The sequence below is a fragment of the Rhinatrema bivittatum genome, chromosome 2, assembly GCF_901001135.1.
Source record: "Rhinatrema bivittatum chromosome 2, aRhiBiv1.1, whole genome shotgun sequence".
Taxonomy (NCBI): domain Eukaryota; kingdom Metazoa; phylum Chordata; class Amphibia; order Gymnophiona; family Rhinatrematidae; genus Rhinatrema; species Rhinatrema bivittatum.
The window spans coordinates 201,884,808-201,911,404 of record NC_042616.1 but is presented as its reverse complement, the minus strand read 5'-3'; positions in this window follow the sequence as shown (position 1 = coordinate 201,911,404).

The window sequence follows — 26,597 nt, the reverse complement described above, 5'->3', positions numbered from 1 at the left end:
GTTGGTGCTGAGCACCTTTTTGGAAGCTGCTGTGAGAAGCATTAGCCGATTGGATACCTTGTGACCTGAACACCAGCAAGGTGAGCATTGTATATAAAAAACCTGAAACAGTGTTTGTATGCAATAATAACTAATATGTATAGTATCATTTTCCGATATACCCGATCATAATCCCGTGAAGGTCATGTGCATTTTAGCCCACAGGGAGGACCAACAAGAATACTAGGCCTCCTGAGGCACAGGATTTTTGGACAGGGTAAAAAGCAGAGTATTGTATTAACCATTATGCCCTTGTAAGCTATGAGACGTTTCCTGCTCCTTAGTTAATAAATAATCTGCACATTGTTTATAGAAGAAGCTTTATTGATAGATATCTTGGAAATGAATGTCTAGCCAGGTACCTTTTATGTTTCATGTTGCCTCAGCATATGTGTACAGATGGTACTTACTAAAGCTCACTTTCCTAACACCTCCAGAACCACCACACTGGACCAGTATTTGGACAGGTACCACTTTCACCCTATGGCTACATTCCAGGACTACAACTTTCAGTTCTCCATACCTTGAGCCATTAAGCAACCCTTTTCAAGAGCCACATCATTTACTAGGTCCTTGGTATGGCTTTTCATGCTAGTGCTTAAAAAGGTATTCCAGGTTATGTATCAGTACCATGGAAATGCTTTCTATGAGGGATCATAGAGCTGCTCTGGTAGACATAAAGGAAGGTCAGCTGTGAAAAAACCCATATAATATGTCCATTTAAAGTATGTACAAATTTCTATGTTATTGCAAGGGACCAGCATGGTGAAGATGCTGATGAGTCAGGACCATGTAGCCATTGAAGGACAGAGTTGCACTAAGGGTGCAGCCTGATAGATCCTTGGAAGACACGGAAGCAGCAGAGGGACCCACAGAGAAGCAGTGACAAGCCACAATGGAGGAGGAGGACCAAGAATGATGCTCTTCTTTGAGTGACACCAGATATTGGGCAGCTTGCAAGTGTCCAGTAGAAGATAAGCTCATCAGAGAAAAGTGAGTCTCTCCTCAAGAGGAAAAGATGCAGGCTATTCCAGTGGAGCAGCAAATCATAGATATAAATACCAGTATGGTGCAATCCAAACACAAATGCATGGCCTCCACGATGCAATAAGGAAGACTTGCAGGGTCTCTGGGAGGTTGTGAGGAAGGAAATGCAGGACATGCATCAGGAGCCTTCACCAGTCAATTAATGTGCAGACTGTAGTGTGGAGGGAGCTTCTGCAGGGGATGCCCCCCATTTGCTGCTGCTCCCCACCAGTTCCTTACTATAGAATGGCCTACTATGGGTGGATGCATCCACCACCTGCTTTTGCAGCACCATCAGGCAAGACCTCTGCCTGCACCATTGCAGGCTCCACCTAGTCCTCCACAAGCACCCATCATGCTATCAAGACCTCTAATACCACCACCACTACCTCCACACGCTCAGCCTGAATTATCACCATTATCATGATCTTTGAGAGATGCTCCCACCTCGCTGATGAAACAGGTGGCAGAGGAGACAAGGTCCTCTATAGCTGGCAGCCACTCTTTCCAGCTAATGTAAAGCCCCTCCAGCAGCTATGTAAATGTGCCACTGCTCCATGATCCCATGCCTCTGAGAGCAGCATTAGCAGTGACTGGACACTAGAGATGTGCATTCGTTTTTCCCAAATTAGACAATTTCAACAAAATTGTCTAATTCGGCATGGTTCGGGGGCGACAAAAACCGAATAGAATTTTTCCGAAATTTCAGAAAAATTCATAGTTTGGGTTAGCTAACCCGAAAATCGGGGGCTCACGAAGAAAAAAACCCAAACTGTGGGAAAAATGAAATTTCCTGCGGGGGCCGAAAAACGAAGCCCCAAACTGAAAAAAAAAACCCAATGCACATCTCTACAGGACACCAATGAGAAGGACCTCCAGAAATGGACAGACAAAGGCAGCTGAGCTTCCCCAATCCAATAAAGAGGGAGGCCAAAGTAGAAATACATTTCTACTAAATAATAGTCATCACATAGAGCACTACATTTCAATAAATGCACCTACACCTTCTAAAATGTCTTTATATCAGAGTTGACTCATGTGATATATCTCCTGCAATTCCTTCAGACTCAGTTCCTCTTCCTCCTTCTCCTTTTTCTCTTCATATGGAATATCTTCCAGTCCATCTGAAGGAGACATGCAACTGGTATTGGCTAGATTATGTAGTATAGAGCAGGCTAGAAAGATCTCACACACTTTAGGTGAGTTCAAGAAAAGGCATCCCCCAGATCTGTCCAGACAGCAGAAACATGTTTTGTGTAGGCCAAAGGTTCTCTCAATGACTGCACTATCAGTGGGCCATGTTGTAGCGAGCATCTGCAGTAGTGTATGGGTTAGCCAGTGGGAGTATGAGCCCAGTTTTTACTTGCTAACCTCTGTCACCTGTAGGAAAGAAGGCAGAGAAGAGCAGAATTAGATATTCATTAGGGTTGGATAGTAGAGCAGTTTACAGGGCAAGGTTAGAGCAGTCCTTGTGGCCAATTGCTGTCAACACACCTGGATATGAGAGAGACAATTATAGGAGGTTAGTAGTAGTGTGATGGTAGTGATATGTGCATTCCTACCTAGAAGCCAACCCCCAAAGACACAGTCTTCCTGGAAGCAGTCATGAATTCCAGACTACGAGAGGATATAGGCATCATGTGTGGCTCTCGGAAACCTAGGCACAACCTCTAGCATGATGCACTTGGCATCATGGATCGCCTGCATATTGAGGGAATAGAAGCCCTTGAAGTTGCAGTAGGTGACCTCATCTTCCCCAATGCCATTTTAGAGATATACGTTCAATCAATAGCCCCAACACAGACTATTTTAGAAAGCAGTCATTATTTCATGTTTTTTCTGTCTTTTCTGAGGGAATATACACTATAGTATTCCATTTTCCTAAGCAATGCAGCCAGGACCTGATCTAAACACAAAGAAGTGGTAGACTGGCTAAATCATGACCCCTAGATGATTCTGGAAGGTGCCATGGCAAACATTGCCAGAACGTTAGTGATCTTGATGTGTACTAGCAAGGTGTGACCCCCTGAGGGTGATTGATTGTAGGTCCTGCTTTAACTGCTGGCATAGATACACTATGGTTTCCTTGTTGAACCTGAACCTTCACATGACTTTGTACTAGTCCTGTATTCTCTGTGAAAGGAGTACCTTCTCCTCCTCTTCCTCCTCCTCCTCCTCATCCATTGTGACCTGAGTATCCATAGGGCCATTAGAAACTTGAAAAGGAACTCTCTACCACTGTCTTTCAATCCCTAGTATGTCCCATTAATACACACTCCCACCACTCTTTAATGCCCTGTATATCCCTGCCTCCCCCCTCAATCTGTTCAAGAAACCCCCAGTATAAACCGATATGCCCCAGTTACCACCCAGTAGGTCCCAATCTGTTCTCACCCCCTAGTCTGCACCCATGTCCACTCCCCCAAAGAAGCTAATCCACAAAATGCTGTCCAAATTCAAAGTGAAAGTTTGCAAAGTGAAAGTTTGCACTCATTTTCAGGATTTCAGGTCAGTCTTGCAAGCGATTATCTTTTCAAAAATTGATTATTGCAATGCTCTTCTTCATGGCCTGCCAGACAACTCCATTAAGCCTCTCCAGTTGCTTCAAAATGCAACTGCAAGGATTCTTACTAAGACAAACAAAAGGGACCATATTACACCAATCCTAAAGAAGCTCCATTGGCTCCCAGTCAAATTCAGAATCCTCTACAAGCTTTTATCAATCACCCACAAAGCCATTCTTAACATCTCACCGCTGGACCTTTCGACCCCTCTGCAACTTCATACCTCAGCCTGTCCTCTTAGATTAGCGCAGAGAGGCACTCTTCAAGTACCTACAATCAAAACCTCCCTAAGTAAAAGAGCTCTCTCCTCCGCAGGTCCCAAACAGTGGAATTTGCTCCCACCCGACCTCAGGCTGGAACAATGCCCAATTACTTTCAAGAAGAGACTTAAGACTCTACTGTTCAGACAAGCTTTCCCATAACCACTCGCCGTTCACTACTACCTCCTCGGAACTTCTCTTCCCAAGCTTAGGTTCCTAAGTTCATTTTCCTCACCGCTTTAGCTTTCTATTTTATGCATTTGATCCCCATTAAAGCTGTAGTAACCCTTCTTCCCTCCACCTCCCCCACCTGCCAACCACCCTGTCCCTGATTGCCTTTTATCCTTCAAATTTCCATTTCTTTCAGTTGACACTTTACATCTCCCCATGCTTAAGTTGCCCCCAAAGTTATATCCTCCCTTGTTCTATGTAAGACAACTTTTGTTACTGTCTGTTTTGGTTGTAATGTAAACCGGATTGATAATTAACTCTGTTATTTGAACTTCGGAATAGAAAAGTTATAAATAAATAAATAAATAAATAAGCAAGCAGTAGTGAATGAACACGTATAAACTGGATAAAGTTCACATGTGCATCACTTTAAAATACCTCTATATGCGCGCATATGTGCTAACCCTTCCCCAACAAGCCCCAACTTATCCTTTTTTTGCTCATATATTTTTACTTGTACATGCACATATACATACGTTTAAAATATAGACTGTGTATGCTTGGGCCACATACATGCTTATATGGCCTTTTTTTTATGTGAATAAGCCTTTGAAAATGAGGATAACTTTCAAAGATCTCTGCATTGCCCCATGTACAAGCATATACAGGCATACAGAGATCTACTACAACATAAGAAATGCCATACTGGGTCAGACCAAGGGTCCATCAAGCCCAGTATCCTGTTTCCAACAGTGGTGAATCCAAGTCACAAGTACTTGGCAAGTACCCAAACATTAGACAGATCACAAGCTACTATTGCTTATTAATTATCGTAATAGTAGTTTATGGATTTAACCTCTAGAAACTTATCCAAACCTTTTTTTAAACCAAGTTGCACTAACTGATGTAACAACATCCTCTGGCAATGAATTCCAGAGCTTAACTATGTGCTGAATGAAAAAGGATTTTCTGTGATTTGTTTTAAATGAGCTAAATGTCCAATAATAAGAAAAGTAGTCTAAGTGCCTGTAACTAAAAACTCACCTGAGCTAAAAAATTCTAACTTATCCCTATCAATTAAAAAGCAGATGAAAATACAAACAAAAAACAAACTTTGAAATGTTTGTATGCTAATAGAAGAAGTCTAAGAAGTAAGATGGGAGAATTAGAATGTATAGCAGTGAATGATGACATAGACTTAATTGGCATCTCAGAGACATGGTGGAAGGAGGACAACCAATGGGACAGTGCTATACCGGGGTACAAATTATATCGCAAAGACAGAGAGGAGCACCCGGGAGGTGGTGTGGCGCTTTATGTCCGGGATGGCATAGAGTCCAACAGTATAAACATCCTGCATGAGACTAAATGCAAAATTGAATCTTTATGGGTAGAAATCCCTTGTGTGTCGAGGAAGACTATAGTGATAGGAGTATACTACTGTCCACCTGGTCAAGATGGTGAGACTGACAGTGAAATGCTAAAAGAAATTAGGGAAGCTAACCAAATTGGTAGTGCGGTAAAAATGGGAGACTTCTATTACCCACACAAGGGAGTCAGTGGTTAACCACAATATAGAATCAAATATCCAAAAATGTGGAACCCAAAAAGCAACTTCAATAGCAACCTATGAAGGTGTCAGCAAGCCTTGACGTTATGTGTCACTTATAATTAGACACTAACCGGTCTTATCAATCATTCACCTTCCTCATTTATTTAATCCAACAAACTATTTTTTCTTTTTTCTTTTTTCATTAAATTAAAACAATCCTCCGTTTTTATCAACCAGAATGACTCTTTCATAAATAGGGCAATGTTGTCAACTATTTATGAAAGAATCATTCTGGTTGATAAAAACGGAGGACTGTTTTAATTTAATGAAAAAAGAAAAAAGAAAAAATAGTTTGTTGGATTAAATAAATGAGGAAGGTGAATGATTGATAAGACCGGTTAGTGTCTAATTATAAGTGACACAGAACGTCAAGGCTTGCTGACACCTTCATAGGTTACTATTGAAGTTGCTTTTTGGGTTCCACATTTTTGGATATTAGACTTCTATTACCCCAATATTGACTGGGTAAATGTTACAGATGTGAATCGTGTGATCGATCGTCTTAACGATCGATTTCGGCTGGGGGGGGGAGGGAATCGGATCGTGGCGGTTTTGTTTTTTTAAATATCATGTAAATCGGGGGAGGGCGGGAAAACCGGCACACTAAAACATCCCTAAAACCCACCCGACCCTTTAAAATAAATCCCCCACCCTCCCGAACCCCCCAAAATGTCTTAAATTACCTGGGGTCCAGTGGGGGGGTCCCGTTGTGATCTTCCACTCTCGGGCCACGAGTGTGTTGATAGAAAATGGCGCAGGCGCCATTTTGGTTCCTGTCCCCGACATCACGAGCATAGAAGATCGCTCCCGGACCCCCGCTGGACCCCCAGGGACTTTTGGCCAGCTTGGGGGGGCCTCCTGACCCCCACAAGACTTGCCAAAAGTCCAGCGGGGGTCCGGGAACGACCTCCTGCACTCGAATCGTGTTGCCGTACGGCCAGCGCCATTTTGAAAAAATGGCGCTGGCCATATCGCAAAATGGCGCCGGCCATACGGCAACACGATTTGAGTGCAGGAGGTCATTCCCGGACCCCCGCTGGACTTTTGGCAAGTCTTGTGGGGGTCAGGAGGCCCCCCCAAGCTGTCCAAAAGTCCCTGGGGGTCCAGCGGGGGTCCGGGAACGACCTCCTGCACTCGAATCGTGTTGCCGTACGGCCGGCGCCATTTTGCAAAATTTTTTTTTTTTTTTTGCAAATGGCGCCGGCCGTACGGCAACAAGATTCGAGTGCAGGAGGTCGTTCCCGGACCCCTGCTGGAATTTTGGCAAGTCTTATGGGGGTCAGGAGGCCCCCCCAAGCTGGCCAAAAGTCCCTGGGGGTCCAGCGGGGTCCGGGAGCGATCTTCTACGCTCATGACGTCGGGGACAGGAACCAAAATGGTGCCGGCGCTACCTTTGCCCTGTCATATGACAGGGCAAAGGTAGCGCCAGTGCCATTTTCTATCATCGCACTCGTGGCCCGAGAGTGGAAGATCACAACGGGACCCCCCCACTGGACCCCAGGTAATTTAAAACATTTTGGGGGGGTTCGGGGGGGTGGGGGATTTATTTTAAAGGGTCGGGATGGGTTTTAGGGATGTTTTAGTGTGCCGGTTTTCCCGCCCTCCCCCTCCCCTCCCCTTCCCCCGATTTATGATTTTTGACGATAAATCGGGGGAATTCCTATCAAATATCGCCTCTAACGATTTTGACGATTTAAAATATATCGGATGATATTTTAAATCGTCAAAAAACAATTCACATCCCTAGTAAATGTATCATCTGGACACGCCAGAGAGATAAAGTTCCTGGATGGAATAAATGATAGCTTTATGGAGCAATTGGTTGAGGAACCGACGAGAGAGGGAACAATTTTAGATCTAATTCTCTGTGGAGCACAGGATTTGGTGAGAGAGGTAACGGTGGTGGGGCCGCTTGGCAATAGTGATCATAATATGATCAAATTTGAATTAATGACTGGAAGGGGGACAGTAAGCAAATCCATGGCTCTTGTGCTAAACTTTCAAAAGGGAAACTTTGATAAAATGAGAAAAATTGTTAGAAAAAAACTGAAAGGAGCAGCTACAAAAGTAAAAAGTGTGCAAGAGGCGTGGTCATTGTTAAAAAATACCACCTAGAAGCACAGTCCACACATTAAGAAAGGTGCAAAGAAGGCAAAACGATTAGTGGCATGGTTAAAAGGGGAGGTGAAAGAAGCTATTTTAGCCAAAAGATCTCCATTCAAAAATTGGAAGAAGGATCCAACAGAAGAAAATAGGATAATGCATAAACGTTGGCAAGTTAAATGTAAGACATTGATAAAACAGGCTGAGAGAATTTGAAAAGAAGTTGGTCGTAGAGGCAAAAAGTCACAGTAAAAACTTTTAAAAATATATCCGAACCAGAAAGCCTGTGAGGGAGTCAGTTGGACCGTTAGATAATTGAGGAGTAAAAGGGGCACTTAGAGAAGATAAGGCCATCGTGGAAAGATTAAATGATTTCTTTGCTTCGGTGTTTACTGAAGATGATGTTGGGGAGGTACCCATACCGGAGAAGGTTTTCATAGGTAATGATTCAGATGGACTGAACCAAATCACGGTGAACCTAGAAGATGTGGTAGACCTGATTGACAAACTGAAGAGTAGTAAATCACCTGGACCAGATGATATACACCCCAGAGTTCTGAAGGAACTAAAAAATGAAATTTCAGACCTATTATAAAAATTTGTAACCTATCATTAAAATCATCCATTGTACCTGAAGACTAGAAGATAGCTAATGTAACCCCAATATTTAAACAGGGCTCAGGGGCGATCTGGGAAACTACAGACCGGTTAGCCTGACTTCAGTACCAGGAAAAATAGTGGAAAATGTTCTAAACATCAAAATCACAGAACACATAGAAAGACATGGTTTAAAGTCAGCATGGCTTCACCCAAGGCAAGTCTTGCCTCACAAATCTGCTTCACTTTTTTGAAGGAGTTAATCAACATGTGGATAAAGGTGAACCGGTAGATGTAATGTGCTTGGATTTTCAGAAGGCGTTTGACAAAGTTCCTCATGAGAGGCTTCTAGGAAAAGTAAAAAGTCATGGGATAGGTGGTGATGTCCTTTCATGGATTACAAACTGGTTAAAAGACAGGAAACAAAGAGTAGGATTAAATGGACAATTTTCTCAGTGGAAGGGAGTGGGCAGTGGAGTGCCTCAGGGATCTGTATTGGGCCCATACTTTTCAATATATTTATAAATGATCTGGAAAGAAATATGACAAGTGAGATAATCAAATTTGCAGATGATACAAAATTGTTCAGAGTAGTTAAATCACAAGCAGATTGTGATAAATTGCAGGAAGACCTTGTGAGACTGGAAAATTGGGCATCAAAATGGCAGATGAAATTTAATGTGGATAAGTGCAAGGTGATGCATATAGGGAAAAATAACCCATGCTATAGTTACACAATGTTAGATTCCATATTAGGTGCTACAACCCAAGAAAGAGATCTAGGCGTCATAGTGGATAACACGTTGAAATCGTCGGTTCAGTGTGCTGCGGCAGTCAAAAAAGCAAACAGAATATTGGGAATTATTAGAAAAGGAATGGTGAATAAAACGGAAAATGTCATAATGCCTCTGTATCGCTCCATGGTGAGACCGCACCTTGAATACTGTGTACAATTCTGGTCGCTGCGTCTCAAAAAAGATATAATTGCGGTGGAGAAGGTACAGAGAAGGGCTACCAAAATGATAAGGGGAATGGAACAGCTCCCCTATGAGGAAAGACTAAAGAGGTTAGGACTTTCTAGCTTGGAGAAGAGACGGCTTAGGGGGGATATGATAGAGGTGTTTAAAATCATGAGAGGCCTAGAACGGGTAGATGTGAATCGGTTATTTACTCTTTTGGATAATAGAAAGACTAGGGAGCACTCCGTGAAGTTAGCATATGGCACATTTAAAACTAATCGGAGAAAGTTCTTTTTCACTCAACGCACAATTAAACTCTGGAATTTGTTGCCAGATGTTGTGGTTAGTGCAGTTAGTATAGCTGTGTTTAAAAAAGAATTGGATAAGTTCTTGGAGGAGAAGTCGATTACCTGCTATTAATTGAGCTGACTTAGAAAATTGCCACTGCTGTTACTAGCAACAGTAACAAGGAATAGACTTAGTTTTTGGGCACTTGCCAGTTTCTTATGGCCTGGATTGGCCACTGTTGGAAACAGGATGCTGGGCTTGATGGACCCTTGGTCTGACCCAGTATGGCATGTTCTTATGTTTTTATGTTCTTACTTGCTAACTTCATGGAGTGCCCCCTTGTCCTTCTATTATCTGAGAGAGTAAATAACTGATTTACATTAACTGGTTCAAGTCCTTTCATGATTTTGTAGACTTCTATCATATCCCCCCCTCAGTCGTCTCTTCTCCAAACTGAACAGCCCTAACTTCTGTTTGATAATCTCTATGATTACCCCTTCTAGAACAGATATATTAGGATCTGGTGCAGGAAAGTTATGCTTTTAGCTAAAAATAATGATTTTGCAAAATTGGTTAACAACTGCCCTGCCAACTATAACACAATTGTGCAAATCTATACACCAACATTGTGTTATAGAAAAATTAGTTTATGAAAATATGGGAAAAGTACATTCAGGCACTGCCTCCTAGAGGTTGTGGTCTTTCTGAATGACATTAATTTCTGTGAAGTGGTGATGAGAGACAGAGGTGGGAAAGCTGACGGGTTAGTGGTGTTAAGGCATAAGTTAGTGGGTTATCATATTATTTAAAAAATTTGTAAAATAGGAAATCGTATGTCGACTCAGATCTACCAAGTTAAAATGTCTAACATCAAATCTTGATTTTTGCCTTGTAGCTCTGAGAGCGGCAGAGAGTCAGAGACATGATAAAGTATAATGGAACGCTTGTACAAATGCTTAAAAATGCTTATTGGCAACATTGTAAGTCTGTTGTAAGATTTCAAAAGACATCACATTTCCTGTTTCATCTAACACAGAAGATACATCTATTATCCCCCTGCCCACCCATTCAGTAAATGGTTTGTTATTCATGTTGGCTGTAACTGCTGAAAGATTGTACTGGCTTGATCTGGTCAGGCTGCAGAGTCCAAGCACCGTCCATTAAGATTGTATTGAAACTGATGTTGTGTTTTGTAAATGTAAATAATAATAATAATAATAATAATAATAAAAAAAGATTTAAACATAAAATTCACCTTCATATGTTGAAATCCATGGAAAATCAAAGTTCAAAGTGGGGCAGATTTTAAAACCTACACGCGTGGCCTACATTTGTGCGCGCTACCCGGCACGCACAAATGTACGCCCGATTTTATAACATGCGAGTGCAGCCGCGTGCATATTATAAAATTTGGGGTCGGCATGTGCAAGGGGGTGCACATTTGTGCACCTTGCGTGCGCCGAGCCCTAGGGGAGCCCTGATGGCTTTCCCCGTTCCCTCCGAGGCCGCTCCGAAATCGGAGCGGCCTCGGAGGGCTTTCCTTCAGTCCCCCCCCCCACCTTTGCCTCCCTTCCCCATCTAACCCACCCCCCAGCCCTACCTAAATCCCCCCTACCTTTACTTTGTAAGTTACGCGCACAGGCCGGCTGCCGGCGCGCGATCCCCTGGCACAGCAGCAAATGGCCGTTGGGCAGGAGTCCTTGGTCCCATCCCCGCCCCAAACCGCCCCCGGACCGGTGCCCTGCCCCCATCCTGCCCATACCCTGCCCCTTTCACAAAGCCCTGGGATATACGCACATCCCGGGGCTTTGTGCATGTCGCCGGGCCTATACAAAATAGGCTCAGCGCGCACAGGAGGATTTACACGCGTAACCCTTTTAAAATACGCCCCAGTGTGTTCTAGTTTTACATCTCATTTGCACAAGTGCAAGCTTATCCAAAGCATTACTCAGAGCAGATTGCCAAAAGGAAAATAATAAATTAATATATTGAACATCACACATTTCTTTCAACTCAAGAGATGGACTCAAACACTTACTTAATCTTTCAGGATCAATTTGACGACTCTTCCTCTTAATTAATGTTAATGATAGAATCTGATTTTATGAATACTTGACATTTAAATTTAATTTAAAAATTATCTGGTCATGGAACTTCAGTCACAGTATATTTAATATCTTTGATACAAGGCCATTTCTGTCTTAGTAACACCAAATTAAGGGTGTGTCCATGTTTATGTGTTGAAAATGAATTAACTGCTGCCATTCTATAGTAAGCATAGAGTTTAAAATATTATTACAACTCTCTAATTGTGAGGCAACTACATGTAAGTTAAAATCTCCAAAGAGTAATGATTTTCTCTCTTCAGATTTTAAAGCAATAAAGAGATCCATCAATAATGACAGGGAGAAAGTCAAAAGCTTAAGAGGGCAGAAACATAAGCACCCACCCCATGACTTACTAGCCAGAGCCAACATTTCCAAAGTTGAAACACTCTCAACTTGTAGTGAAACTAAATCTAAATATTTCTTTGCCAATATTAACAATCTTCCTCCATGGCAATTTAATCTGGTTTTAGAAAAACACTCATAATTAGGTAATTGTAATTGGTTTATAAGAGCGGTATCAGTTTTGGCAAACCATGCTTCTGTTATACATAACAAATCAGGCTGAGAATCCCTTAGCAAATCTAAAATCACAGGTATTTTCTTACAAATCAATTGGCCATAGATGAAAACAATATTTAAAAATAAAATTATGGAACTAGCAATGCAGGTTACAACTGGAACATTATAATTAGTTTCTTTCCCGGTCTACATGCAGCAAGTTCTCCTTAGTACCCATGTCAAATGCAACCCAGAATGTGCATCATTATAGCTAAAACCTACTCTACACACACTTAACAAAAAATAAATATATCTACTTCTAAATATATTGCCAAAAGATGTGCATGAAGAAGCATCCAAAGGAGCATTCCCCTCCAGCACACCACACTTCTGGTGTCAGATTCTGGATTTTCAATCTCTCTCCCCCCCCCCCCCCCCCCCCCCGTGTCATCAAGAGAAGGTGGGTCAGGAGAGACAGTCCCTATCAGCAGATCTTCAGCATCTGACAGCAGTCCACAGCTCTTTATTTTGCAGCATGGGCAGAGAAGGTGCAAAGCTGAGCAGCAGGCTTAGGTCAGTAGCATTGGCTTCCAGATTTTAAATCTATGACCTCCCCACATGTCATCAAGGAGAGGTGAGAAAGCTGCGAGGTACTGAGGTAAATCTATGGATTACAGTGGCTGTAGCAGGCCCTCCCTTCATCGTATTCATCCTGTAATCCCTCCAGTACACCCAGATCTCCCATTGAAAAACTCAGACAGCAGAAGAGTCTGATATAAATTGCACTAGTTAATTATCAGGTGTAAAACTGTGTGAATATTAAGTTGCCTAATGTATTTTGTAAATCTCTTATAAAATAGCAATTTTCATGTGTACGTTTTGGCCCATAATGTCCCTAGACCACCCCTCTTTTGTGCAAATATATGCACAAAACTGAAAATAAATGCATAATTTTGATGTTTATAAAATAGCATATATGCATATACAAGCTATATATGTGCATATATGCTAATTTTCCACAAATATCCCTTTTGAAAACTTAGGGCCTCATTTTCTAAAGTATCGCAGGCCTGCGATACTTTAGAAAATGAGGGGGGGGCCGAAATGAGGGGCGGGGGGCCGAAATGGGGGGGCGGGCCTGCACTAGCCGGCAGCGATCGCACCATCGTGGTGCGATCGCTGCAGGTTTCGCACCCAATAGCGCCACCATAGCTATTGTAGCTATTGGGCACGAATTCGGACGCGAAAAGGGCCTTACCTTTTCGTCGTCCGCGGCATCTTCACGGAGTCGGCCCCGGTGACGCCCCGACTCCTCCTCTTCCGGGGCCGACTCCGCCCCCATTTTGGTATCGCACGTGATAAGGGACATTTCGCGTGCGAAACGTCCCTTATCGCGTGCGATCCGGGTGGAAAATGAGGCCCTTACTCAGTAGTGTAGAAATACTGGTATAGTAAGGTCAAATTATTTACTCTGATTTTTTAAGTCTAAAAATTTAGAGGAGTGGAAGACAATAATTTAACTTGCTTATCAGATGTATTCTCAAACTCACATTTGTAAATTTTGGTAACATTTTATTTAGTCCTCGTCATTGCACAAAGATGTCAGAAATTCAGTTTGCTTAATCAAATTAATGATAGCATATCATTGTCTTATGAGGAAAAATCATTTATTTTGTCAATGTATATGCCTAATGTAGACATTTGAAGTCGCCACCTGGTGAGCATTGCAATCTTCACCATTCTTTGCTCTACATACCTGTTACCAGATGTACATTATCTCACTGTATGTAACCTGCTGCACTGTATATCAAATAACTCCCCTACTGCACCCGTCTCCACCACCCTCCTCCTCTTCTCTTCCTTAACCCCTACTACACCACCCCACCTGACTGCTAGCGGTGCCAATATGGCTGCCTACGCAATCCCTCGCATCCACCACCCACTCTCCAGAATACCTCCCCCCCCTCTCCCCCCCCTCTCCTCCCCCGCCACACCCCCCTCCCTCCGCAAATCCCTCATCCCCATCCTTACCTCACCGCTTACACAATTCCTCGGCCTCACCACCCTCTCTATCATTCTTATCAACGCGCAATCCCTATCAAAAAAGACGCCAATCCTCAATGACCTGCTCACGGACTGCACACCAGACATCTGTGCAGTCACTGAAACATGGTTCAAAGACTCAGACACCGTCCATATAAACCAACTCCCAACCACCCTTTATGACATCTTCCCCATCCACCGACCCAAAAAAAGAGGAGGTGGAATCCTCTTAGCAGCTAAAAAATTCCTCAACCTCAAACCCATCAGCATAGCCACCCCACCCAAACTTGAAATAGGTCTATTTAGGGCAGATGCCCTGCAAATCTGTCTTGTCTACGCCCCCCCCCCCCACCATCCTTGAGTCCGACCCGTCTCCCTTAATTGAATTTTTTGTAGAATGGATAAAAACTGACACCCCCTCCATCATCCTCGGAGATTTTAATCTCCACGTTGACTCTCTCCCCCCCACTGCATCCTGCGACACCTTCATTCAATCCCTCCTTGCCATAGGCTTCCGACAAATCATAGTAACCCCAACCCACAAAGCTGGCCATACGCTAGACCTGATGTTTATCAACTCTAGCTTCCAAACCACCACCACACCCACCTGCACCCCAGTGCCCTGGTCCGACCACTGCCTCATTGAAAGCCGACTCTCTGCCATGAGACCTCTTCCTAGTAACCATACACATCACACTACCATAATTTCCAGAAAAACTTGCCCCAGCGACAAACTTACAGATGCATTAGCCTCGTCCTTACCAAACCTAATCTGCTCTGACCCCGACACAGCCTTAGCGTCCTGGAATAGCCTTACAGAAGACATAGCCAATAAACTATGCCCCCTCTCTAAACGAGTCATAAACACCTCTGCGAAACCCTCCAAGCCCTGGTACACCCAAGAGCTAAAAATCCTAAAAAGTAATCTCAGACAGAAAGAGAGAATATGGCGCAAGGACCCTACCCCGCAACACTCCTCTAGCTACAAAACAGCATTACACGAATACAGACTATCTACACTCAAACACAAACGTGACTTCTACTCAAAAAAAAACCATGACTATAAATTCAACCCCAAAGTGCTTTTCTCCTATGTCGCCAGCCTCACCACCCCCATCCCTCCTACCATACCAGACTCTGAGGCAGCCGCCAAATGTGAGGAACTGGCCATCTACTTCCAGAGTAAAATCGCCAACCTCCTCTCCAGATTTCCGTTCTCCAATCTCTGTGCCCCCACCACCCTTACTCCTATCCCCGCCTCATCCCAACCCACAATGGCCACTCTTGACTTCACTTCCTCTAAGGAAATCATTAGCCTCCTTCGTAAACTTAAGCCAGCTTCTCACCCTAGCAACACCATCCCCACCAAAGCGCTAATAGCCATCCCAAACAGCATAGCTAGAGCCATAGCAGACATTATCAACTGCTCCCTCACCCATGGGATGGTCCCAGACTCACTTAAGCACTCTGTCGTCAAACCCCTTCTTAAAAAACCCTCCCTAGACCCTAAAGACCCCTCCAATTTCCGCCCCATCTCCAACCTCCCTCTTATTTCCAAGCTAATGGAAAAAGTTGTTAATTCGCAACTGATGGATTACCTTGAAGATCACGCTATCCTCCATGTTTCCCAATTTGGCTTCAGAAAACATTTTAATACCGAATCCCTACTCCTCTCCCTAGCCGACTACCTCCTCAGAGGTCTGGGCCAAGGCCACAGCTACCTCCTTGCCCTCCTTGACATTTCGGCGGCTTTTGATACCATCAGCCACCACCGCCTCCTGACACGGCTAGAAAGCATCGGCATCTCAGGAATAGCTCTCGCCTGGTTCAAATCCTATCTTTCAAACAGAAAGTTCTCTGTCAAAATTGGAAACAACCTCTCTGCTTCACACCCTTTACAACAAGGAGTCCCGCAAGGCTCATCTCTTTCCTCAACCCTCTTCAATATTTATATCACCCCCCTCTGCCAGCTCCTCACTGACCTTAAACTCAAATTCTATCTCTATGCTGATGATGTTCAGATCATCATTCCCATTCATAGCTCTATATCTGACGCCCTGGAGCACTGGGAAAATTGCCTTGCAGCCATCAACTCCCTCCTCACCAACCTTCAGCTTGCCCTCAACGCAAACAAAACAGAACTCCTCCACATCTCCTCGCAACCGCCTGACCTCATACCTAATGACCCTAAACTTAACCTCCTCTCAGGTCAACCAGCTGTTAGGGACCTCGGAGTTCTCCTTGATCCCAACCTTAGCATGAAACCACAAATCAAATCTATCCTCAAAGCAGGCTTCTTCAAACTCAACGTTCTTAAGAAACTCCGACCCCTGCTGTACACCCAAGATCTCCGCACAGTGATCCAAGCCACCCTTACCTCCAAACTGGACTATTGTAATGCCCTCCTCCTAGGGCTCCCCTTATCTTCAATAAAACCCCTTCAACTTTTGCAAAACGCCACTGCAAGGCTCATTACCAACACACGCATACACGAACATATTACCCCTGTCCTCAAGGATCTACATTGGCTTCCCATCCTTTTCCGTATACACTACAAGACCCTGACCATAGTACACAAATCTATCCACACACACAACTCCAACTGGCTTGACCTCCCTTTCACTGCGCCCCTGTCCTCCCGAGCTACCAGATCTGCCAACAAAGGTAATCTACATGTACCGTCCTTGAAGGCAGCTCATCTCTCCTCCACCCGTGACCGCTCCATATCCATTGCCGGCCCCGCCCTCTGGAACTCCCTACCCGTCCACTTGCGCCTTGAACCCTGCGCCATCAAATTCAAAAAGAAACTAAAAACATTCCTGTTCAACCAAGCCTACACAGAATAGATCCTCCCTTCCCTCTATTGCTCATACCCCCTAGGTGACCGCCCTTTTCCTTATATTAAGGAATTTAATCACAATGTACATTGTTGTCTTCTTGTTATGACCTCTTGTTGATTTCTTGTTGTTTAATCTATTTTTCCCTACTGCTCTAGGTTAACCCCCTGCCCAGTTCGCCTCCCCTGTTGAAATGTACTTCTAAATCTTTTGTTAATATGTGAACCGGTATGATGTCCCCACTAATACCGGTATATAAAAGTTTCTAAATAAATAAATAAATATTTTACATAGATTTGTATCCAACCAGATTTCCTAGACACTTCAATTTATTTAGCCTGAATTAGTAGGTAGCTCAATGTTCACTGAGTAAAAGATCAAATTTTTAATAACCCGGGGCCTGAGTTACTAAGCTTTCTTCTCATAAACATGGAATAGGAAAAAAAGCCTTAGTAAATCGTGTCCACTGTTTGTAAACGAAAGTAAAGAGCCTCTGAAATTATTTCTGAGAATACAGTATACAAGCCAATTTTCAAAAAAAGTTCTGAGCCCTAATTTCAGTAGCCAAATTTTGGCTGCCTAAGTTAAACTTCATGCCACCCATTATTAAATTGTCTCACTGTGGAATCAAGGGGTAACTAGCTACCGCTCAATCTTCTGCCTGCAGATTTTTAGCCATAGAAAGAAATCTGTTTATGGCAGCTGCCTTATTTGTAGGGATATTTTACATAGGGAGTCAGTGACATTGTCCTATAAGGACAAATTGATAGTATTAATATCTCTGAGTTATACTGACGAAATTGTAGGAATCTTTTGTTCACCTGGAAAAACAAGCAATTGCTCATCCACAATGAAAAATCTACTCAGGATGAATGGCTGATTTCAGGAATTAGAGTAGCCAAGGATATCAGTGGCAGTGTGTGCAAACGCCAACATTATGGAAGCAATAACTTTGGAGTTATGGCATGAAATGTGTGACAAGGCTGAGAAATTCCCAAAGGAAAATCATACTAATTTTCAACTGAAAAATAAGCAGCTTTTCATCTATAGCGAGCAATCTGTTGAGAACAAATAGCAGATATGGGGAATTACAGTACCCTAGGGTATCAATAACAATGTCCTACAAGGACAAACAAATTACAACTATAACCTTGGAGTTAAACACAAAAGGTGAGGTGAGGTCATGGAGCTCTCTGGTCGATTGTAGTCTACTTGTTCATTCAAAGACAGAAAATGGTTTATTGCAACTGGCTGAAATTTAGGTATGTTGAATATAAAGATATCAGTGACAACATGTATAAAAGACAACATTCTGGAAATGACCACCTTGGAATTACATCCTAAAATGTGTGCCAAGGCAACTTGTTTCCCTAGCAAGATTTTGACTGCCAATAGCTGATCATTTATCGCAGTTTTTAGGTCAGAGGTCTGAGAAAATTGGTAGGGATTTAGGGTGAAGAACAAGAGGGTCTCGGTGAACTGGAGAAGGTCTGGGTAAATTTGAGATGTTAGCAATGAGCTGGTGTTTCCAAGTACTCATGCATAGTTTATAAAGTATCCACTTCAGCTTTCCATTCTGGGTGTTTATTTACACAGTGTCACAATTATTTGGCACATAAAATATATGTGTGTATTTTTATAAAATGGGTAAAGAAAGTATGTGCATGTACTTTCGGAGCAGAAATATGTTCGTATTTTATAAACTATGTAGCTCCTTCAGCATGGTTTATAAAATGCTAGTATTAACCTTTGTGCGTCCACTCATGCGTTCAAATGCTGTACCATGGATACATTTGAAATTTGGGCTCTAATTGTACCCACTTAGAATGTTGACGATAAGATGGGTAATACATATTTTAAATAAAGTAAATAAATAATTGTGTTATTTTTTGCCTAATCTAGTTACTCTCCCCTCCCTCCCTGGAATGTCCCTTTTCAATGCAGCTAACAGTATGTGCATTATGAATGTAATTGCATATAGTTTAGCTCTCAACTGGTGTGTCGTGACACACCAGTGGGTCGCCAAGCACATGCAGGTGTGTTGCTACACTTCCCAGTCCCCCGCTGAGCCAGCTTCTCCCCCTGCCCCAGCGAAATAGGAATTCATCCTCTGCCTGAGCTTAAATGCTGATAGCCTGGGCGGAATGCAGCAAGAGAGCTGGAGTCAGTGGCACTAGCATGGTCTCTTCTTCCCATCCCCCCTGTGGCCTGTAAGAGGAAGTGATGTGCAGCGGCCGCACACACAGGAAGAAGAGTCCATGCTAGTGCGTGCAGCAGCATCAGCCCGAAGATGAGAGGCATGGCCTGAAAAAGAGCAGTATGGCATGGAGCAAAAGAGGAGGGTCAGCCCCCGCAGCAGATGGGAGTCCTTTCTTGCAAGGGCTGGAAGTGGAGGAGACTTCTGCTGCCACTAAGGCAGGAAATGGAGGAGGCTGCTGCTGTCGAAAGTTTTGTGGGGGGAGAGAGAGTGAGCAAACATATGTGTTTGAGATCCTGTATGTAAGTGTGTGACTGAAAGCCTGTGTATGTGTGTGTAACTGTGAAAAGACAGACAGCATGTGTGTAAATGTGTGATTAAGAGTCTATATAAGTGAGAGAGAAAAAGCATGCGTATATGTTTGTGACTGAGAGCCTATGCAAGTGAGAGAGAGAGCATGTGTATATGTGTGTGATTGAGATCCAGTGTGAGAGAGACAGCTTGTGTGTGACAGAGAGAGGAGAAACTTGCAAGCAAACCATCCCTCCTCCTGTGAATTCAAAACAATCTCAGGGCTCGTGGATCTCAAATGTTCCCAGGTATGCAGAGCAAAGCATTTTTTTATCCTTATTTTTCATTTTTGGGTCTTTGTGTCTACTATTTTGAAATATTTCATTGGTATCTAGAAATTTTTATTTGAGTTTTGATATTCCATTTATCAGCTATTTTGAAATCTGTTCTTTTTGTTAGTATGGTTTTACTACTATTGATTTTATATTTCTTGATTTGTTTTATGAGGACTGGTGATGTTTCTCTTTTTCCTTTGTTGCATTGTATACAGTGTCTCTGGCTTATTGTGGTTTCCAGTTCAGTTTTGGTCTGCATGTTTCTATTTATGCTTTATGGTTTCTTTATTCTTTGTTAGGTGAGGGTCTTCATTAGGGATGTGGTTCGGCCTTTGTTATCGGCCCACCGCAGGAAATTTCGTTTTCGGGCCTTTTGTTTTCGGCCGCTCCGCATTTCTGGGTTAGCGCACACTAACCCTGAAAAATGAATTTTCCCAAAATGTTGGGGAAATTCCCTTCGTTTTTTGGGGTGGCCGAACCAGGACAAATTAGGCAATTTCATTGAAATTGCCTAATTCGTCCTCGACAAATGCACATCCCTAGTCTTCACATGTGACTGTGGAAGGGTATTCTGCTGGCATGTAGTTTCTGTGTAGGGCTCTATAGAAGTCCAGCTTGTCCATTTTCCTAATAGAAGTATTGGAGTTTTAAGGCCTGGTGTAATTTTTTCAGTGTTGCCTTTTCTTAGATAAGGTGGTGACTGTTTAAGTGCTGGTTATTGATGTTTTGTTATGGGATGTTTACTATTTATGCAATTTCTGTTCAGACAGAGTTCTTATCTTTCCCTTGTGTCATTCTTAACAATAATACTGGACCTTTATTTTTTATTTTCGCTGGGAATTGTAATGAGCAGTGTGTCACACATGTAAGCGTGGTCTGTCAGGTGTGTCACAATGGGAAAAAGGTTGAGAACCACTGGTTTAGGAGGATGAAAATGCATTTAGATGAGTTTAGCCATTTTTTCTTTCCATATAAGCCCCAATCTTGCTTGTGTTATTTCCCAAATAAACCTTTGAAGATTTACTTCTATATATAGAGAGGCAGATGTTCTTTATAAGTCATTGTTGTGACACATTAGGGTAGATTTTCAAAGGGTTGCGCGCGTAAGATATGTGTGTAACCCCCGAAAACCTCCCCCTGCCTCCCCCTGCGCATGCCGAGCTTATTTTGCATAGGCTCGGCGGTGTGCACAAGCCCCGGGATGCGCGTAAGTCCCGGGGCTTCGAATAAGGGGCTGGCCGGGGTGTGGCCGGGGGCATGATGGCGGTCCGGGGGCTGGGCCGAGTGCTCTGGCACAATGGCCTGTGCCGGGGCACAGAGCCAGTGGCGAGTGTAAGTTATGTCTGCCAGAGGCAGGCGTAACTCCACGAAATAAGGTAGAGGGGGATTTAGTTAGGGCTGGGAGGTGGTATAGGGGAAGAGAGGGAAAGGTGTGTGGGGTGGGGGGGGGGGAACAAAAAAAAAAGTTCCCTCCAAGGCTGCTCTGATTTCGGTGCGGCCTCGGAGGGAACGGAGACAGGCTGCCTGGCTCAGCACGCACAGGTTGCACAATTGTGCACCCCCCTGCGCGCCGACCCTGGATCTTATAACATGTGCGCGGCAGCGCGCGCATGTTATAAAATCGGGCGTAGATTTGTTCACGCTGGGGTGCGCGAACAAATCTGCGAACACCTGTCCTATGCACTGCTCTATAACACTCCATGTGACCAGTTCTCGCAAACAGTCCCCTCCAGACCTTAGCGATGATGTCTCTCTTACTTGCAGTATCATTTTGCTGAATTTCGAATAAGTACACAAGGTACTAAAAGCACAATGTAAAATTTCTTAAAAGAACATCACCAAGGTACGTGGGTAGAAAAGATACTTTTAGAAAACTAAGGCATATTTCAAGATACCAGCCTTTAGATCTGAGGAAGGAGCATCATAAATCAGAAATCCCCTCAAGTTTGCATCTTTAAATATCCATTAACTCCTAGGCATCCTCTCTCTACCCAACTGTTTGCCAGAATGTTTCTGAAACCAATGTAGCACTCCCTTTGTAGTTTCTGACATGAATGCACATGGCAATTAGCATTTTAAAAGCTCAAGGCAAACATTTGCATGGAACGTTTTCTAGAATAAGAGATCATGATATTTTGTATTGCAAAGAAAGACAAAGATGGAAGAAGGCAAAAGAAAACAGCCCACAAAAATATGTTAATTCTAAGGGTTCCATTTCGTTGTCCTTGATACGTGGCAGGTTTGCTATTGCACAGATTTCCTTGCTGCCACCTCCCATGTGTGCATTTTTCCAAGTGAAGTTACACAGATGAGGCTCTTTTGCATGCCACCTCTTTATTTCTAATTACGCTGCTCCTGTGTTCTTTCAGGATAGCCTTGCTGTTGTCCTCAAGTGCTTCTGCTATGGCCCACTGACAGATTAAATCACCTTATGTTGGGAGAAAATGCAAAGTAAACAGCAGAGCTGGTAAATCCTGGCACCTTGAAAAGGAGAGCTGTGCTTACACATTTTTCTCAGTCCTTTCATAGCTGTTCAGATGCAGAAAGAAAAGGTTTTGGGCAGGCAAGGCTCCACTTAATATCGTATCTTATCTTAAGTCCCTTTCATATCTGTACATTTTATTTGCATAACAGTCTCCCTATTTTTTCTTTTTGTCTTATTGGATTTATTTATAAACATTTGCTATTCTACTTTTCCCTGAAGGTAGGCCAAAGACAAATCATTTCTTTTACACTCCTTTCATGTCAGTTTACTTATTTTTACCAGTACATTTCAAGAATTTAATTAATGTCCTCCGAGGAAAATAATACATTTTTGAAATTAACATATCTTTACCACTCGAAATACTCAGACTTTCCCACACATAAGGCCGGATTTTAAAAGGCCTGAGTGAATTTTCAAAGGGGCCTGGCCATGCGCGTAAACCCCAGTACGCGTACAAGTGCTGGGCCTCTTCAAAGGGGCGGGATGGGACATCGCCATTGTACGCCGTCCTGATGACTCATGCACCAGCAGCCGGCCGGCGCGCACAACTTACTTCAGCTCCAGCCCTTAAGTGAGTTGAAAAACAAAAAAAAAAAGAATAGATAGGTAGGATTTAGGGGGTGAGGAGGAGAGGAGGAGAGGGGAAAAGGGAGGGAGTTCAGGTAGGAGGGTAGGGAAGTTCCCTCCCAGTCCGCTCCTTAATTGGAGCGGACTGGGAGGAAACTGGGGAAGGCCCGATTACGTCACCGCTCATAATTTGCAAAAGCTCAACCCCCTTGCCCTCGCCACCCGCACATGGGAGCGCGCATGTTATAAAATCGGCGCATCCATGTGAGCGTGCTGGGAACCGCGCGCGCATCTTTAAAAATCTACCCCATATTTTTTCAATAGCCCAAAAACTGATAGCAATCTAGGATTTAGAAAATTCAAAAAACGCACATTTTTACCCCTCATAGCATTTTCCAGCCTTTCTAGTTGTTTATGTATATTTAAGGTGTCCTTAATAAAGGAAGTTCCACATGACTGGACAGCTGTAACTTGTGAACTTAAAGTTGAAGCAGGAGATTCTAACTGTGTTAGCAGGCTTCCATGATCTTCAAGTTTTTTCCTGGTCTAAATAGAAAAATTCATATATTGATTGGGATAATAACTTCTCCATCTTGGTAACTGCTCTCCTTTAAATGACTAAGGTGATACTTTCAGGCTCATTTTACTTCAATGCCTATTGCCAATGGCAGAGAAGTAACAGATGACAATGAGCCACACTCAATAGCTGGGGTATTAGCCACACTCTGTATAGGGTGTGTACTTCCTATATCTAAAATTGACGATATAGATGTCATCCCCATGGGATCAAAGTTATTAACTGATGAACCAACCCCAGTAAGTCCAAAGGGGTATGAGAAGACTGGTTATGACCTGGACTAATTGAAGCCCCCGATGAAAAAGAGATGTCAAGAATAGATTCTCTCAATGCCTGACTCACCCTTCGAGTTAAATGAGTATCCAGTCCCTTCACCACTCTCACTGCAGGCATAGAGGTAATTGCTCTAGCTTTCCTTTTCCTTCTAGCAAGCTGGGTGAAAAGGGAGAAAAGCCTTCCAGATTCTTACTAAGGGGCGTGTCCCTTTGGTGCCCGGCTTCAGCTGCGCGCCGGTGGCTGCACGCCCCTGCCCCATAATATAAATAGGTGTAACAGGCTGGAGATGATGACTTCAGCAGGAACGACAAAAGATTTGGATGTTCCCTGGGCTTGCAGCTCTCGGTCTCTCAGCACGGCACATTCATAGATATGCCCGGATCTCTCCTGAACAAACTTTCATTTTTATCCTTATTAGTTTTAATTATTGGGTATTATTTGATGTGTCTATTATATTGAAATTGGTTTTTTTTTGTGTTTAGAAAATTGTTATGAGTTTTCAATGTCCGATTCATAGCTCTTGTGAAATATTATTTTTCTTAGTATGATTTTACTAGAGGATGTTTCAAAATGATGGACCCAATTTCAAAGCAATATATTTCATGATGGGACCATCTCTTTGAAACACCCTGTATTATGTTTAAAGATAAATTTCTTAATTTTATTGTTTGTTGTTTAATGAAAAATGGTGATGTTTCTCTCTTTCTATTTTTGCACTACATACAGACTGTGGCTTGTTGAGGGTCAAATGTACTCCATATAAATCAAATAAATACAAATACTGAGGGACCTATGTACCATTTTGATTATATTATAGAAAATCTGTTTTTTCAAAAATAAGTTGCCAATTGCCATATGTACTAAAGTTTATAGTTCATGCTATGGTCATTCAGCATGCATTTTAATTGTGGGCTATGCATTAAAATCGATTCTAAAAACTCTACGTGCACCAAAGCTAGGACTTACATGTGTGACTCGGCCCAGTGCATGCTGGGCGGATTTTTAAAAAGGCGTGAGTACAGGCATATCTCCTGGTATGCACACAAACATTTTTTTACAGAAAGGGGTGAGGCATGGGTGTGGTCTGGGCAGGGCATGGGCAGGGCATGGGTGGGCCAAGTCTGTACCATGAAGTCTGCGAATAGGTCTTTATGTGCACAAGTGCGCACTGGGATCCCCGACCGCATAACTTTACTTCTGTTATGAATGGCGAGTAGGTTGTGAAATGAAAATTAATAGGGTCGTCAGAGGGATTTTAAGGGTCAGGGCTTAAAGGGAGGCAAATTAACTAGAGAGTTTATGAAGTCCTCTCCTTTACTGGGGCAAACTGGGAATGAACTGGGGAAACAGGTAATTGCGTTGGTGTGCGTATCTACTAAAATCCCTCCCATTTAGGTGCTCAAGGCAGCATTTGTGCGCACATGCGCACATCAACATAAAGTTGTGCGCACATGTATGCAGGTATAGCCAGTTTTATAATATGCACACGGTACATGCATATATGCATATATGTTATAAAATTGCTACATCCATGTGCACATTGGTAAATGCAGACACATTTGTGCATGTGTGCGATTCTTAATAGTCACCTCACACTGGTCCATTTTAAAAGCCCTATCTGCATCAAAGCTGGGAGATACATGTGTGACTCAGCCCAGTAAGAGAGGCGCAGATTTAAAAACTGCACAATTACACATGTATCTCCAAGTACGTGCCCAAAACATTTTTCACAGAGAGTGGCTTGGGCATGGTCTGGGAGGGGCGTGGGTGGGACATGGGCAGGCTAGGTCTGTACCATGAAGTCTGTGTGTAAGTCTTAACATGCACAAGTTTGCGCCAGGATCCCCTACCTAGTAACTTTACTTCTGCTATGTAAGGCGTTTAAGTTGTGATAATACATAAACGTTGGCAAGTTAAATGTAAGACATTGATAAGACAGGCTAAGAGAGAATTTGAAAAGAAGTTGGCCGTAGAGGCAAAAACTCACAGTAAAAACTTTTTAAAATATATCCGAAGCAGAAAGCCTGTGAGGGAGTCAGTTGGACCGTTAGATGATCGAGGGGTTAAAGGGGCACTTAGAGAAGATAAGGCCATCGTAGAAAGATTAAATGATTTCTTTGCTTTGGTGTTTACTGAAGAGGATGTTGGGGAGGTACCCGTACTGGAGAAGGTTTTCATGGGCAATGATTCAGATGGACTGAATCAAATCACGGTGAACTTAGAAGATGTGGTAGACCTGATTGACAAACTGAAGAGTAGTAAATCACCTGGACCGGATGGTATACACCCCAGAGTTCTGAAGGAATAAAATTTCAGACCTATTAATACAAATTGGTAACCTATCATTAAAATCATCCATTGTACCTGAAGACTGGAGGATAGCTAATGTAACCCCAATATTTAAAAAGGGCTCCAGCGGCGATCCAGGAAACTACAGACCAGTTAGCCTGACTTCAGTGCCAGGAAAAATAGTGGAAAGTGTTCTAAACATCAAAATCACAGAACATATAGAAAGACATGGTTTAATGGAACAAAGTCAGCATGGATTTAACCAAGGCAAGTCTTGCCTCACAAATCTGCTTCACTTTTTTGAAGGAGTTAATTAGGGATGTGCAGACCAAAAGTTTATGTTCATAAGTCCATAAGTCGAAAGGGGGGGGGGGGGGTCAATTTCGGTCAATATGGACATATGTAGAATTCCATAAGTTGAGTCTATGTCCATACGTGCACCGATTACCTAAATAAAAATTGAAACCCCTCACCC